Genomic DNA, 16,281 nt, shown 5'->3' with positions numbered 1-16,281 from the left:
GCTGTAAAAATCTTCATGCAAAAAATACAAATATTGAGATTCCAAAATAGGAAAATGAAAACTTTTTTTAAATTCACATCCAGCACATCCTATTGTACACAGTTTTCTTTCCCACATCTTACATTTTAACTTGCACACAGCCTTTTGTTTCCATACATACTGTATTTTTTCAGAACACAGCTTTGCAGTTACTGCCCTTCAAATCTTGTCTGCAGGATCATGTGCAAAATATACAGTACTTATACAGAAGCGTATGTCTCTACACACAACACAGATTCAAGAAATAAGGGAAGGGTTCCTGTTTAAACAGAGGAGGGTAAGAAATTCCCTTCAAAAGCAGTACATTGTACAGAGTTGTACTAACAGAACTGTTGTGTTTTAGCCAAGTTGATCATGTTGTTTGTAATGTTTGCCCCATCTATCCTGCCACTCTATTAGACATTCTTGGGTACAGGCAACTCGGAACTCTATGTAAGACTGTTTGCTATATCAAAAAATCCAAAGTTACATCACTGAGATATTTTTTAAAATATTAAAATTTAAGCACAATGTCAGTGAGCATTGCTTCATGGATATTAATGTAAAAAGCAGTTCAAATCTCCATCTACTGATCTAAAGAACAGATGCTTACATATGATTTATGAGCATAGAAATATGTGTATATCTTCCATAAATAGTAACATGTCCCAGTAACAAAAAAATGGAGAACCGTTGTCCAAAAGGACTGGAAAACGGCATGCAGTATTAGAATATATTCACCAATTTCTTGGCTTTAGATACAAAGCAAAGTTAACAGGTCCAGCACAGCAATCCTCCATGCTGGAAAAATGTCCTCAAATAAGACTAACATGAAGGAATACTCACTCAAATTGCAGTCTGGTTCAATTGCTCAGATGTAAAAGTACATTTAGAACATAAGAATGCAATTGTGATCTAATAAATAAAAATAGCAATTAATTTTCATTCAGTTATATAATGCAGTAAGCAAAAACAACCAAAATCATATTGCATTGAGTATTTTCACATTAAATTCTGATTTTGAGGGGGTTTTAAAATCAAAGTTTAATGAAACAGTAATCAGGAAAAATTTTGGTGAGCAAAGAATAATTTCAAACCCTAAATACATTATTTTTGGAAGTACAGTTAAGTATTTGAACAAATATTATGACTGCTCCTCACATTTGCTCTGTTCCTAAACTAGCCTGGCTAATGAGCATCTCACCTCAAACTGTCCTGTACACACAGTATTACTTGACAGTTTTTACCTCAAAAGCAGTCAGTTTTTTTGACAGCAGCCTAGTTAAAGGCTACAAGCACGTGAGCTTGCAGGCTTAGAGATGTACTGGTTTCTGGGCCAGCAGAACTACAGAAGAACCCAAAAGTTTGCATACTACCCTGTGACACGTATGCGTATCGCAGAAGTTTTGGTTTGGTTTAAGAGCCGCCTCGGTATTAGTTTTGGATCTCTGAAAAGCATTTCCTGCGTGCCACGTGATTTTCCCCTTCTTTTCCTTTAGTCAAGAATATGGCTAGTTCTGCGTAACTTTAGATTTCTCCATACCATTATGTACAACTGCAGCATTCTCTCCTGACTGGGGCGGCAAGCATGAGTACTTTGAAATATTATACAGCTGCTCGTCTCCTCCAGAAGCAGCTATACTCCAGTAAATGCTCCCTGAAACATCTTTGCCCAGAGGTTTACAAAGATGTTACCACGTTTCCATAGGTTGACACAACACAAAACCATCTGATCATCTAGCTGAAAAACGCTGGCCTTTAGCATTACTGCAGAAATAATTAGGAGCCGTGCTTCAACCAACTGCAGAAACAACTGCAGTTAGTGTTTGTATAATACAATTAGAGTCTTATATTACAGGAAAGGTTATTGAGTTCTCTTCTCGCATGTTTTAAGATCAAAGAAGAAATGAACACTTTTCATTCTGTCAGGTAAAGGCCTTCCTTTTGATGGCTGTACAGTCTTTATTTCCAAGGTATAAAACTCAGACATCCACGAATAAATTGAATCTCTAATAACAATAGTCAGCTGGATTCAACTTCTCCTCTTGATGGAAGCACAGCACTGTCAATGCACAGTGAGATTTAGTACCACTGTTCATTTACTGCAGGTAAAACGTAGGTGCAACATGAGGATCTAGCATCTAAAAATAGCTTAAGATAAACAGGAAAAATAAAAAAGGAAAAGATGATAGAAACTGATGAGTGATCATTCTACTTCATTTTTTTTTCCAGAGGAGCATCCAGGTGCCAGCTGGTGGAAAGGCAGATGCCACTGATTTCAATGGACTTGCACCAGTTTACATTAACTGAGAGCCTGACCCCATGTGCATTAGAGTTATTTTTAGGCACTTGCATTGGAACTCCCTTCAGTGACAATTAAAAATACATCACATTACATCCTGTTCCCAAGTGTATGACTGGAAGCCTGTTGACGGGCTGTGGGAGAGGGCAAGTAGAAGTAGCCAAGAATTATATCCATGAGATAACTTTTTAAGATGAGTATTAACCCTGAATTTCAGCTTTTTTTTGTTTTTTGTTTTTTTTTACTGTGACTCTTTGCCTATGGAAAAAGTCTCGGCTCTCCACCTTCCAGTCGTAATTCAATGCTTGCAAAGGAAAAACAAAAAAACCCACCATGCTGTAAGACCACATAAAGTGTCTAAGTTTTAAAAAAAAAAAAAAAAAAAAAAAAAAAAAAAACTGGTGTCATCAACTAGAATTGTAAGAAAACTCCCAAACTGGGATCTGTTTGTTCAACTAAACATTTGTTCCAAGGGACTGCATTGCTGGACAAGCAGTAAAATTGTTAAAAATACTGAAACAGCTGTTGGAAGCTCTACTTCATCAAGCAGTTAATGTGAGGGAGGGAGAAACCAGAAAGGAAGAGGTGGAGCAATAAGCAAGGCAGAGCAGTACTTCATAGCTCCAGCCATCTTAGTAGGGAGTGGGAGCTAAATAATAAATTTAGATAAAGCAGCTAGCTGTTAAACATGAAGATACTGCATAAAAAAATCTCATTACCATTATTAACTGGTACAATGATTATTTGTCTTTTGATTCAAGATAACAAGATCAAAATGGAAAAGCTAACTAAGAAAAATGAAGATGCAGCTCACGTACCAACTGAAGTAATTGTTTGTACAGCACAACACCCATATCTCCAATTTAGGTCAGGCCATCAAGAAGAGGAAAAGGAAAAGAACTGAAGATGAGATGCTCTACTTCACACAGTTGCCCTCTGGAAGGGCTGGCAAAGGCAGTCACTTAAATTAAGTACAGGTCATCAGACAGGATATCTAATCTATTCCTAAAACAGGCAGCTCTCGCAGTCCAAATCCCTATGGCCTTTACAGCAACACAACGAACTACTTCCTCATGTACCTCTGTCAACTCACGTTAGGTTCCTATTTTTTTTAAAGCGATATTTCATGTACACCATGACCCTATTGCTCACAGCAAGGAAAGTGCTTTGGTTTATTTATGACCTACTAACCTTAAATAAAAAAACCATACATCCAATCTGAATGTTCACATAAGCCTGCAGATCTGAAATAAAACTTAAAATAAAGCTGGCATTTGTAATAGCTAGCTAAGCCCAGTAAGGGATTTAGAAAAAAATTAAAATTAAAACCAGATGAGAGAAGATGAAAGCATTTTTACCCTGCATAACCTGCACACATCATGAATGATGGCTGGAGCTCAGGAATACTTTTTTGTGTTTTTGTACTTACAAGTTTCAGCCCACTTCAACAGCAGCTAGGTAACCAAGGAAATACTGAGGTTTTCCCATTACAGGGTTGGGAGGGAATAATAACAACCCATGAAAGCAATTCCTTTTAAGATGCAATCCATCCAGCCACGAGCTCTACACAGCTCCTCTCTTTTCCTTACACCCCATCCTAACTGCCAGGTATCAGTCTGGCCAGACCTCATATTGAAATATGATGTGACAGAAGGAAGCAGGGAACAAGACCATAGGAATAAATACTGAAAGAAATGGCATAGAGGAAGAAAGCTTATAACAGGGAATATGTGAAACACAAGTGACCATATATATATTTTTTGCTAGAACAACATTGAACAGATGCAGATGTGCAAAAGACTGTTCAGTTGAAGAGTTTATAAAGATCTGTCATAAAGAACTCCCTTTCTCTCTACATCCATGGGGTTGAATTGTGATATGGACAGTACAAATAAATGGGGAAAAAAAAATATAAAATCAAGCTTCAGACCTAAAATATCAAGAGCAAACATCTTTTGCTGAATCAGCTCCAAAAAAAGGGAGGAAAGGGCTTCTCTGCCACAGTTGGTTGGAACTAGAACTCACAGATACTCATGATCACATTGAAATTCCTAAATAAAAAAAATCTACAGAAAGGAGAAATTCTTTACATTCCATTCTTCTGTAGTTCTCCAGCAGAATATATTAATGCCTCTGTTCTTGAGATACTTCAGATGTATTTGACAGAAATACAGTTATCTGTACAAGAGCAATTTGTTGGAAAAAAAAAAAAACAGATGCAACCAAATTCTTATCACAGCATTTGTTTAAAAAATAAAATATGCAAGGCATCATATTTACGACCGGAAGTCTTTTGGTCCTACCTCTCTTTATGATACTATAAACAAAATTAACAAATAAAAATCTTTATAAAATATTCTTTAAGTGCAGAAAGCAATGAGAGAGTACAAGATTAGCTTGTCCTCTGGTAAAAGATTTAACAAGTAGCTCCTAGAAGCCAATGAATCACTCACAGTTTCAGTGCAGTAATCTAAGAGCAGCCCCAACTAAAGGAACTCAGACCAACAAAGCTGCAAGAGAACAACCTTCTGCAGGAGAACTGCTAACAAGCATGAGGAAGGTAAAATCCCTGTGTTACCATTTTGTGCCTTCTGCTATAGCCTCAGAAATTCTTCCTGTAAAACATTAAAATTGTAATCTATACATATTGTGTGTGTAAAAAATATATATGTGTATATAGAGTGTTAAAAAAATATGAGGAAAATTTAGTCGGAAAGCTCAGATGCTGGAAAAAAAAGCTTCTGCTACTGTGGAAATTGTTATGCACTTCAATTTGTAATGAGCAACTTCTGGACATAAACAGTGTGTAGCCACATAAAAAAAACATAAAAAGAAATTTAGGTCACCAAACCTTGATGTAAACTCATCAAGAGGTGAATATTGGCAGATTTTACTCTGCTTACTTTATATTTTTACTCTATTGGGCACAGTATAAACTGTAACACTGCTTCACAATATTCTTGGCAGGATCTGTTAATACACAGGTGAAACCTTATGTTTCGGTTTGCTATGAAGTTCAGTTTTGTAACATGGACATTAACCAATCCACTTCTGCCTGGATGACCAACTACTTACATAAAGCTTGAATAAATGAAATACCTTTTCTTCTCATAGGAAGACATCTGGGAAGCTGCCAGCTCCATGCACGAAGAAGGAAATGGGAAAGAGAGAAGGGTGCTGGTATTGGTAAGAGAACAATGACTGAAATTACATCATCTGTTTGATGAAAATAATTGTGTCAATTTTGATTTCCCCCCCTCCTTTCAGACATTTAAGGATGCTGTCAAGTCAATGGAGTTCTCTTGTAGTGGTTGCTTCAGTGAACATTCAACGCTGTCGGTGAGTTTGGAATTTAAGTGAAAACCATCGACCGTTGATTGTACCCTCCAGCTAACCATCCTCCTCCTTACTTCATGCTTTCAGGCCTTCACACCGAAGATAGAAACCTAACCAGCACATGAGGTTTCTCCCCTACTCTGCCATGCTTTACAAAAAAGGTCACAATCAACATTCATTGCTGTCGGTGGGTTTAACTATGTGGACAAGCTCACTGAACAATGAATGCAACTGTGGCCCCACATTTTACAGGTGCAATTGGGAGGAACGTCAGCTCTGAAAGGAATAGTGAGAAGCAGACATTTCTTATAGGTTACATTTTTTCTGGTCAAAAAATAAATGAGGATATTCTATTTTCACTTGTTTGTTTTTAAGGGTATTTAACTATGTTGACTAAAAAACAAAACCACTGCACATTTCTGGAATATCACCCCCACAGGGTTTGGCATCATTGAAAACAAACTATCTTGTTCAGTCTGTATGTGGAAACGAGTAATAACACAGAGAGTTGTATATATGTATTCTTCAGGACTGAGCATAAGAGGAAAGGGTATTTAAATCTTATCTTAACTAGGTATTATGGAATAGTTTACAGAAGTCTCTTCTATAATTGTCAAGACAAAACCAGAAACAGGAGTCAGAATTCAGAGGCATGGACAAAATATATCAAATAAAGGATTCAGTAGTTTTACATGACAGTGATCTTACGTACCTAAATAAATGGTACCAGACAGTAAGCATTACTACATTTGCCTTTTCTAATGGTCAGATTACAGAAATAGATGTATTCCTGGTATTTAACACTAGTTAAATTGCAAAATTACTCTAAACTCTGGGTGCTTGTGTCACACTCAGTATTGCTATCACTAATGAAAAAATAAAAGTATAATTAAAGCTCACTGCTCTGTCCTTATTTCCTTAAAACTTTTGTATAATCAAGTTGGAAAAATAGAGCCCAGCCTGCATTTCTACTTTTCAGAAGTCATCCAAGGTAAGTGCAAGCCTTCACACAGCACCATTTTAATAAAGAGAATTGCTTCTAGCATTTAGGCAATCACATAACGTTCCTATTTTCTTCTTAAAAAAGCTGGGGTCTATTAACAATACTCAGTTTCATTATTTACACATTAACTTCAGCACTGCAGTTATGCAGTGCTCTAGCTCACTGTCCTTGCTTGTCACATGCAGTTTTCACCACGCAGCACTGGAATAGAGTGCACCCATCAGAGCTATCATGGGAGGAAACATTTCTACCTGCTTCATGAACTGCATACGAACAGTCTAGCTAAATAATAACTACTTAAATAATGAAAGAGATCAGCCCTCAAATCACACGCAAGACTCCATTTTTATTTAAAAACTCTGTTATTCAAAGAGAGGCACACAAATGAATTTAAAAAAAATCCTGGAATTGTTAAGACAGTACTTAAAAATCAATGGTTGGGAAAAGTATTTTTTTCATTCTGATATTTATTCGCAAAGAATCCAGTCTCCTGAGGTGAGGGGCAGCAGTTAAGTACTAATAGAAGGGGTGTCTGTGGATACATGACTTCTCAGCAACACTGCATAGAGAACCCCAGGTTCTATCTTGAAGTTCACTCATTTCTACACAGCAATGAGAACTTGAATAACTATCAAATTACATATATATTATATATATCACATTAAAAGCAAGTTATATATTATATCTAGAAGAACAAAATTTCAAGTCAAGTTGCAGCTACTTCATTCTTGTCTTATTTCTGCATTTATTACTTTTACTAGTGTGACTAATAGTTGTGTTATGCATTTATAAACAGTGAAGGTGTTATTGCAGTTTGTGGAATTTCACAGCAGCGGAAGGAGCCAGCATCCTGGCACATAATCACCTTCAAGCACAAAAGAAGAAAATACAAAAATAAATCCTATGCAACTGAGAATTGTTGAACAATACAATTGTTACAGGGACACAGGATCCAGTGCAAAAGAAAGAAGGTTAGTTACAGGGTAGCCGGGGAGGCGAGTGGTTGACGGCACTCTCTCAAAATGCACAGATGTTTTACCTGTTACAAGATATCTACAGTAATATTGTTGCCTTGTGTAAGTTGTGTCAGTGATTTTAATCATGTTTACATATCGAGACCCTCCCTAGTGTACAGATATACATTATTTTGTACAATTCAATAATTTAGTAACTCCATTACTTTACAGGATGCTCATGGGCAAAGCAATACCACACCTGGTACCACACCTCTCTGACAAGAGACACTGCTTTTCACATGCTTCCTTTACATAATGAAGCAGAAGTGATCCCCATTCAGCAACAGTAGCTGTGAAATACTGTGGGAAGTTCCTTGGTCATTTGCAAGGTTGTTGGTTTTTTTTTTTTTTTTTTTTATTAATATCATACATCCATACTCAGTACAGTATCTGCAGGCTATAGAGACCTTCTAGAAAATTGCTTCTTGATGTCACTGTAAATAACTCACTCACAGCAATATTTTTAGGTCAAGCATATCAAAGTTACAGCAAACGCAATGGACCTTGACATAATAGGAGCACTAGTTTCAAAGCAGCAAAGGAGGAGGAGAAGGAACATACTTTTCATATAAGAGATAAATCACAATTTCCCAGTGTCCACAGCACTGTGCTTGAAACAGGAGAGGCAGTACCAAGTGGTTGCTGTTAAGTTTGGGTCACTGAGGTTTTAGCTAACTCCAGACATTCTTCTATTTTTCCTAACATCTGGAGCAAAATGAGTGAAAGCATCTAATCCAAGTCTCTGCATCAAGCCTCTAGCTCCTGTTTACCAAGCACAGAAAGACACTCAATATCACCTTTCAAATTACACCGCAATGAATACCCATGAAAACCACAGGTGATTCAGGACAGCAGCAAAATGAAAACATTACACTGTCCAGCACAGCCTAAAACCATCACAATAATGTTTCTTGCTATACAGATAGTAAAGTGAAGAAATACAGTAGAAGTTAAATATAGAAATAATCTATATCTGAACTGGAAGTTGTATCTTGATCTTACATTCTAGTCATGTGTCTTTCACTGGAAGAAGCAATACTGTAATTTTGACATGAAAACCATATTTTCCTTCTTGCTGATCACTCCCTTTTCCTAAATAAACGATATTTATTTTTTCTAAGGCTATCATCCACTCCAGATTAATATCTGTATCTCCCCCTCTTTCTTCTACTTAGCTCTGCATCATTTTCTCCCAACTTCTTTAAAAAAAATTAGTCTTCCTGAGCTTCCTCTTTCAGCACAAGTGCCAGAAATGCAGACTGCGTTCCAAACAGCCCAGCCAAAGCTAGCTGAAATAGTCTGATGTCTCCCTATTTTACAAGGAACTGCTGATCATTTTCAGCCAAAAATAGCATTTGTAATGGCACCACACAGTTAGCACATTTAAATTTATCTAACTTTATTCCACAGATACATTAGTGTCCACAAGTTTTTTCCTAATTTGAAGGAGGTTCTTTCATCCCCCAAAATGCAACAATTGCCTTTATTTTTTTTAATCAATTATGTAATTTCTGCAACATCCATGGATTACAGCATTGTGGTCATAATTCCACAAGAATTAAATAGAGACTTCTTGTAGGTTTACATCTGAAAAAATATAGGGAAAGATCCAGGGGTAGGAGCTCCAATCCACAGAAGCCATGAATTACAACAGAAATTTTATTCTCTACTTGACGAGTAAAACAGAACTGAATCCCCTAGCTCTGCAGCCAGAACAAGCATGTACAATGCATATACTGACCTTTCCTGGCTTTGTTTCAGGAGATACAGTTGCACCCAAGTTAGCCCTCTTTTTTTTTTTTTTTTTTTTTTTTTTTTATTATTATTTTTTACTTTCTTTTAACAAAAGAATTACCATTCCAGTTTGCAAATAGGTTAAAATGGGACCTGAAAGTGTAACTTATCATGCAGTGATTGTTCATTTGTTTTTGTTAATCTCTATTAGAAATGCCACTCTACATCTTGACAACGAAAGACAAGTCCAAAACGGACCAGATACCAGAATTGTATGATACCAGAGTTCAGAATAGGCCTGGCAAAAAGACAAGGTACCTGGAAAACAGCATTTTCTTGGACACTAAGATAGGGGCATTTGGACTCAAAATAAACTGCAATATGCATACACTATCTGAATTGTGATATCACCTGTAGTTAATGGCAAGCTATCCCAATAATCACATAATATTAAGCAATTTGCTTGCCTGGAAATGCTATTTAGTAATTAAACAGTTAAAATATTTTATCATAGGCTTTTTGAAACAGTGAAGAAAAAAAGATACACAAATATTAATTTTAGCTAGCAGGAGCTGAGTCCAGGTGGTTGCCCTCTAAAGTCAACATCACCATCTGATATGTAAAACATTCCTAATTAACATGAAGTACACCCTGTACTAATTACTGTGTTCACCTCCAAATAATGAGCCATAACAAGCCTAGAGTTCAAGATGATCTATTTACATTTAGATGCCATGCAGTTCACCATCCTGTATCAATATGCCCCTGGTTAACACCCTGACAAAAAATGAAATTTCTGCCTCTACTGCCCTGCAGACTAGGGAAGCACAAACAGCTAAACAGATACTAGAACTAAAAGAACTTTCAGACAGACCTTCAGGATGTTATTGTGGTAGACAACGGGGAAAAGCAGTGCTGCAAAGATAGTAGCCAGCTGTGGTCTACAGAACATCGTAAGCGAAGCACAGTCCCTGCAGGAAGATATCCTTACATCTCCAGAACAATTCTAGAATATTCCAGAAATTCACACGGATTGTGGTTTGCTAACTAGTGAATTCAGATTCCCCACCGGTCAGCATACTTTTGATTTCAGTGGAATTAAACCACTTCATACAGTCTGAGGGTTTGGCAAACCAACATGCAAGAGATGTAAATGTAGCACGGTCCTGAACATTCTACACTAGAAATGCAGTCAGAGGTAAATGTCACTCTTTGAAGGAAGAGCGGGAAACAAAAGAACACATACTTGAAAAGCACACACCTCACCCCCCCCCCCCACCTACAGAAAGAGCATTTCCGCCCACAAACTGTGGGTGGTCAGGGACACGCAGCACTCGGACACCTAACTCCTCCATTCTTGCAGGTTACGGCTTTGCAGGTACAAATACAGAACTTCAAAACACAACGTGAATAGAGTATTTTGGGGCAGAAATTTAACACCCACATTATGATAATTTGGCCTTTGCCACCACATGACAGTCTCCTTCTCTTCATGAATCTTGAGGTACGTGGGTGGCAAAGAGCTGACAGCATATTTTTGTCTGACGATGGCTCCCACAGCGCAAGTGTACATACTGGAAGCAACGGCAGTTTGTTCCCTTCCTCCCTTAACACTGTGCTCTTAACTTGAGGTTTTTTTATTTCTATACAAGCTAGTAAAACTAAATCATTCACTGAGGAGAGGGGAAAAAAGCCAAAGCAAAAATAAATAAATAAATAAATAAATAAATAAATAAATAAATAAATCACCTGAGTCTTCAAATTATTTTCTGTCACAATATCCTGAACCATCTTCTCAGGCACCTTCCTCTGGCCTAGAACTAAGAACTAAGCTTTGACTTCAGATTTAGCCTTCACAAGAGATTTTCAGAAGTTTCAGACACTGCAGGTATGCGTACAAAGTCTTTTATCTGCTGTCTGGATGTGCCTTCTAGAACCAGAAGGCACAAGAGTAAGATAAGCAAACCACAGGTCTGTTTCAAATGAATACCACAAACTGACTGTTAAGAGTCAATTTAAAAAAATAATGAACCTTTCTCTGCTTCCTCTGTACTGCTATTCCAACTAGACCCTACACCACCCATCCTAACAACATCTTTGTGGATGCAGATAGGTACCCAAGACACCCCATATCTTAAAACAAAAAAAAAAAAACACACATTAGGTTTCCTTTCTCCTTAAAGAGACTCATCTGTGTGGAAACCTCACTTCTTTAAACCTTGCACTGAGATTCTGGGGGAGTGCTAATGCATCTACTGCTAATAATCCAAGCCTGTGGCATGCATACCCACAAGGGTATTTTTAGCTAGATTCTAGGTGCGTACCTTTGCAACTGAATTCGAGTTGCATTACCATCTAGCACTAGTGGCTCTTCTCTACTTAGATGAGGAAAATAAACACTGTCCCAGCTTAAAGCGGGACTCGGATCCCCAAATCAAAAGACTACATTAATAGCTTGTCACACCGGAGCCCACAGAGCATTGGTGCTCACTATTCTCCAAACAAGATGCAGTTTTTACAGGCTCACCTAATTTGTTGAGCAATATAGTTGGAACCTCTGCATTGTGAACAAAAGAAACCACTAGGTTGCTAGGCGGATGGCAGGTTGTACAGCTTTATTCTTGTCAGAAGATAGAACAGCCAACAATGTAGAAGTGAACTCAGAGCCTGTAACTTCCAAGCACAAAGCACCACAATATGTGCTCAGAAGCACAGAGGGTTTATGCTCACTTCTAAATTGTTGGCTGCTACATTTTGTCATCTCTTTTTAAAGGTTGCTCACTAGCTGCTTTCCAAGTTTTCACATATGTATGATTTCCATCAGCTACAAGTGTAAATTTGCAAGCAATGGGAACATGAGCACAGGCACTGTCTGATGGAATCTGCATAGAAGGTAAAGCTGTCACCAGATGGCCTTTCTGAGTTTTGTGCAGCCACATAATCAAAAGCAGCATCTGAATTTTGGATGCTACACTGTTGTTTTTGTGGGTTTTTTTTTGTTTGTTTGTTTGTTTTAAGATTTATTGTGGATATTCTAAATCAACATCTGCTCCTGGGAATATCTCCTGTGATATTTTGTGGATAAACCTCTAACAGCTCATTCTGCATAGCTATATACTTAGGGTACTGATTTGGGTCTCTGCTTAGTCAAGTAGAGACTACTTCACCAATTCAGTCCATAATGTTAGTAAATAAACTTTTTATGACTATGATTTTGAGTCAGTCCTAACAGTAGCAAAAATAAGTAGGTTGCATGTTCCTTTCCTACAGGGAAACATTGCCAAAAATACATAACTGTCACTTTTCATCTTCAGATGAACGCTAGCTACTGAAAAAAAGATTTGCAATGAGCAATTATGTCTTCAGCTTTCATGTCATTTTACATCACTGCACTACCAGCCATGCTCAAAAGCTTAGAGGCAATATTCTAGGTCACTGACTTCTGCACACAGTGTATTTGCTGCTTGATAATTAAATTAGATACACTTTAAATATTTCTGAAACAGACAGCCATTTACAAACACGTGACCAAGTGTATCACCAGTGCTGCAAACACTGGATGAAGAAAAATTACACACGTTAGCAATCATTAGCTATCATTGAGGATTATAAATTTAAGGATGATGACATTAAGAATAAGTGGATCACAGCAAATCACTGCAGAGGAAAATCTTTCAGACGTACCTAAAAGTCAGTTGGAAGGACTGACCTACTTTTCATCCCTTCTTCCCGATTTACAAGTTTTATTTATACATGTATAGATTTTTTTTTCCTTATTGTTACCAAAATAACTTCTCTTACCAAGAAAGTTACCACAACTATTAATAAAACCAAACAATAGACAACGAAATACTGCAACGAATGCTAAGCTTCTATTTTCAATGATATTTTGGCCTACGTTTCATGTAAATAGACACTAGTATTGCTTCAGATTAAGCTTTCAAGAGCAAAATGGAGACAGATTTTCACTTTATATTGTGGATGAACAAAAATATTAAGTGTTAAGATAAGACAGAATATTTTTAAATTAGCATTTTGTTTCAGATTATGACTCAGAGGGCATCTGCAGTGTAAGCAATGTAGTAGGTTTTAGGTTTTTTTCCTCCAAGTCTACAATTTGGAAATTAGTGTTAAAAAAATCTGGTGAGTAATGGGTTCTTCAAGGGAGAAAAAGGTTAAAAAAGACTCAGCAATTTAAAGGTGTTCTAAAGAAGCACCTGGTTTTCATTTTTGTGTATCTGAGGAATTATAGTGATGAACTGATACGCAAACAACAAGGCACAGGAAGAACTTAATCCTATTTCATAGAGCCATAGTGTGTGAGGCATGCAAGTGGTTTCACAGCAGAGCTTCCCAAGGTTCCACTATTTAAGATATACTTTCTTTTGCCCACCAGCAACACTAAGACTTAGGGTGCCTTTGTTGTTTGGTCTGTTTTTTTTTTTTTTTGTTTGTTTGTTTTTTTTTTTTTTTTTTGGTCATTTTAACACTTCTATCACCCTGCCCAAATTCAACATTTAAGAGGAAGTCCTTAATTGGCAACAACCACACCAAAATGTCCCTCCAACATTAAAATCTCATTTTGTCTCATCTTTAGGAGCCTGATGTGTTGGCATTAAGCTAGACAAGCTGCAAGGCACAATCAACTGCTGTAGATTATTGAAATACGCTGTCCACCTAACTGTGCCTACAGACCACAGTAATGCATTTACATACCCCCTTCTGAACTACTGAACTGGAAAGTCAGTCTTAACATCAGCAAGTATTGCTTTGGCTGAAATGCGTGGAAAAACTGGCTTCAAGAAAGAGGAAAATGCAACCTACCACATGTGTATTTCTGACTATTGTAAGGCGAGAGGCTGAACAAAGGGTGTCTGTGTCCACTCCCGTGCCATGGGTAGATATTTGCAGCAGTGTCACCCTCAGCTGCCAGCAGGTGTTGCAATGGGCAGCCATGTAAAGCAACTATTCACTGAACTCTGTCACTGCAGTTATGCACTCTTTATGGCAAGGAAAACAGAGAAAACAAAGAGGCTGTTATGCTTTAACTTCAAAGCCTTCATACTACCAAGCTTCAGCTCTGTACCTCAGGCAGTGCAGTCCAGAAGTCAGGCAGCATAGGCTCAGGTAAAGATATTTTCTGCTCCAATAACCTAGTCTCTGTGGTGCTTACGAAAGAACTGAGATGTAGAAAGCAAAAAATCCACTTGGCACACGCATGGCAGTAGCAGAAGGTCATCTGACATTTGTCATTTGATTAGCAATTTTTATACGTAAGTTCACAGGAATACTTTTTCAGAAAGTTCACAGAACAGTCATAACTCTATCTATAAGTATGGCAAGAATCAATGCACAAGAAGTTAGGAGGTATCTTCCCAGTTTACGGTTCCTGTTGGAATTATCATTCTCTAGTTGCACCAATTTCCTCTTCAACAGGGGGTAAAACTTTTATGAGATTCCTAAAGCCTGCGTGCAATATTTATTCAATTACTCTAATTAAAGGTATTACTATGTACACAGTTACAGGATCTGTCCCCAGTGGCACTCCACATCATAAATAACAGATGTGAAATGTACTTCTATTGAGACAGCCTCTAGTATCAATTCTTCTTATACTATCTCTTTAATTATTACATCACTATTCTTTAGGATTCTTTTGTGTTATGTTTGGATGAGAAAAATACTACTCAAATAATATTAGTTTGGGATAATATAATATAGTAAACAAGCCATGCCCACAGAAGAGCTAATAATATTTTTCCCCTCTACCTTTGCACATGTATAATGTATATAACTGTTTTCAGCTGAAATAATTCTACATTAACCTACATTTTAACAGCATATAGAATTTTGAAATCATAAGGCAATTTGAAACATTGCATCAAGTCTGCCCACCTAAGCCAACACAGAAGCACCTATACACGAGTTATGCCTGGCAGATATTTGTCCATGTTTTTCCTAAAAGCTTACAGAGCTGAACATACACAGACATCTATGGCAATCTATCCCTCCCAATGTCTCAATTTCTCATGCTGTAATTCCATTACATTTTTTGTCCACTCCAGCAGAGGAAACAAGTTTTCCCCTTCCTACTTGTGCTATGCCAAAGCACTTTGATTCTTTCAATGTACACCCCTGGTGATTTTCAGTAACCTTTTTAGGCTTTACATAGCATGGAACCACATTTCTGGAAGTGCCACATCTCAGATTTTATAATTCAGATGATGCTTTAGGAATGCTGACTACAATAGAATCTTTCAGATACTTTCCACAACTTCCCCATTATCTTGCCCCCTCCCTGGCAACACTCGAGGCCAGGCTGGATGGGGCTTTGAGCAACCTGGTCTACATGGAGGTGTCCTGCCTATAGCAGGGGGTTGGAACTAGGTGATCTTAAAGGCCCCTTCCAACCCAAACCATTCTGTGATCTTCATAGGTCTTCCCAATATCCCTTCCTGATGCAACTGTTATTTGTAAAGCAAGTGAAGATGCTTGAGCAGACTCTAACTGAAGTTAAAAGATGACAAACCTGTGACAAAACCACACGGACTACCATTCAGTAGCTTTCCATTTGGACAATTAATAATTGGCAACTACCTTGAAGCTAACTAATATTGGGATAGCAGTTATTGCTTCTCTACTTCCCATAAGTCCTAGGGAATATCACTGTAAAGGAAATTAATTTGACAGATTCCTCCTTAGAAGTCCATGGTGACTCCTCCTCTTTTCATGCCTCAAGAGCTTAGAAAAAACTTTGGGCTCTTCATTCCAATATTCAAGGAGTTTAACTCCAGAACCTATACTTCTGTGACTTCTCTCACTGTGTTCATAGTTCTTAAAGGTGGGAAAGATTATTTTCATCTGTAGCCATC

The 16,281-nt window shown here is 37.5% G+C and overlaps 1 long non-coding RNA gene across 3 annotated transcripts in view; it reads left to right on the top strand.

Annotated features, from left to right (window-relative positions):
• Positions 1–6,518, top strand: part of LOC122181556 — a 63,407-nt gene extending 56,889 nt beyond the window's left edge. The window contains exons 3-6 of one of the 3 annotated variants that reach the window (XR_006179476.1): positions 4,776–4,880; positions 5,435–5,506; positions 5,588–5,659; positions 5,744–6,518. This is a non-coding gene — a long non-coding RNA (uncharacterized LOC122181556). Of the gene's footprint in view, positions 1–2,250; positions 4,881–5,434; positions 5,507–5,587; positions 5,660–5,743 lie in introns of all 3 variants that reach the window. The other 2 variants (XR_006179477.1, XR_006179478.1) reach the window with 2 other exon arrangements.
• Positions 6,519–16,281: the final 9,763 nt, after the last annotated feature.

The sequence above is a fragment of the Lagopus leucura genome, unplaced genomic scaffold (assembly GCF_019238085.1).
Source record: "Lagopus leucura isolate 7727_CA_CO unplaced genomic scaffold, USGS_WTPT01 Super-Scaffold_100009, whole genome shotgun sequence".
Taxonomy (NCBI): Eukaryota; Metazoa; Chordata; class Aves; order Galliformes; family Phasianidae; genus Lagopus; species Lagopus leucura.
Note: the sequence above shows the minus strand (reverse complement) of the source record. Positions and strands in the feature narration are given on the sequence as shown.